Genomic DNA, 1,248 nt, shown 5'->3' with positions numbered 1-1,248 from the left:
CCCGCAATTACTTCCTCCTTCAAAGTGAAACTAGAGAAATTCCCCTGAGAAGGAAGACGGGCCAACAGGCCACAAATGAAGCCACATTCCTCTCCAGAGGGAACTTTTGCCCCTACTTCAGCCCTTAAGAGGAGAAACACCTCTACCCTGCAATTTTCAGAGTCTGGTCTGGGCTACTGAGAGGGTTGCCCACTGGCAGCTGCTGGAGGGTGTGTGTTAAGTGGTGCCTTTTGATGGCAGATAGCAGTCTGCACACTGGTGAGAGCAGGTTAAAAACCCCATTTCTTTCTTCCAGATGCAAAAGGTCATCCCTGGACAGATGTTCCCTGTAAGTCTGCCAGCTCCAGTCAGAGCACAGCCCCACTCCCTCCTGCTGGTACAAGTCAGCCGGGAGCCCTGGAGTTCGTGGAGCTGCCTGTGGAGGGGCTGAGGGCAGGTGGCCATGATGGGGTCTGGGACGATGGCAGGAAGTTGCACCCAGGCTGACAGGAGAGGGCAGGCGAATGGAAGAATCCAGAGGCGGAAGCCTCACACTGGAGCATCCCCCCTACAGTGTGTGGGGGCCTGGGGGCAGGCGCAATCCCACACTGAATTCCTTATCTCTTTTCAACAGATTCATTAATCCCCTGATGGCTTACTCCATCCCTCCTGGGGGTTACCATCTTGAAACAGCAAAGGCCAACCCCATCATTTGAATTAGCCAATCGAGAAAGACTGTGTACCTGAGCTCCAATCAAGAGCAGGGGATAGTTCACGTGCATTGGGGATTATAAAGCCGAGCAGACCCCCAGCTCATGTGTGAGGACTTCCAGACCATGTGTGCGCACCCTTCTGTGTCGAAGTAAAGATGTGTGCCTTGCTGCCTGGCTCCCGAGTATGTTTTGGATTGGGACCTTCTGAATTGGGGGCTTTGCCTTCTGAATTGGGGGTTTGCCTTCTTTCTAACAGGTATAAATACTAATACAGTAGAAGCTCGGTTCTCAAACTTAAATCATTTTGGAAGGCTGTTGGAATAGCGATTTATTAAAAAACGAAATCCATTTTCCCATTAGACACAATGTAAATTGAACTAATTCATTCCAGGCCCGCAAATGATTCCCTGTTTTAACCTTTCTTTTATATGGTACATGTCTAATGTACTGTTTTAGTCTATGAACTAGCGCTTCTTTTCTTAAATGTACCTAATCTCCCCTAACCACGTTCAGCACTTGTTTACGGGTGTGTCTCAGGAAGTCAGCATGCTGCATC

The 1,248-nt window shown here is 49.4% G+C and overlaps 1 long non-coding RNA gene across 1 annotated transcript; it reads left to right on the top strand.

Moving 5' to 3' along the window:
• The first annotated feature begins 231 nt into the window (after nucleotides 1-231).
• Nucleotides 232-861, top strand: LOC107182068. Its single transcript, XR_001512784.1, has 2 exons — nucleotides 232-328; nucleotides 614-861. It is a non-coding gene; the product is annotated as an uncharacterized LOC107182068 (long non-coding RNA).
• Nucleotides 862-1,248: the final 387 nt, after the last annotated feature.

This window comes from Myotis davidii, unplaced genomic scaffold, assembly GCF_000327345.1.
Source record: "Myotis davidii unplaced genomic scaffold, ASM32734v1 scaffold18935, whole genome shotgun sequence".
NCBI lineage: Eukaryota > Metazoa > Chordata > Mammalia > Chiroptera > Vespertilionidae > Myotis > Myotis davidii.
Note: the sequence above shows the minus strand (reverse complement) of the source record. Positions and strands in the feature narration are given on the sequence as shown.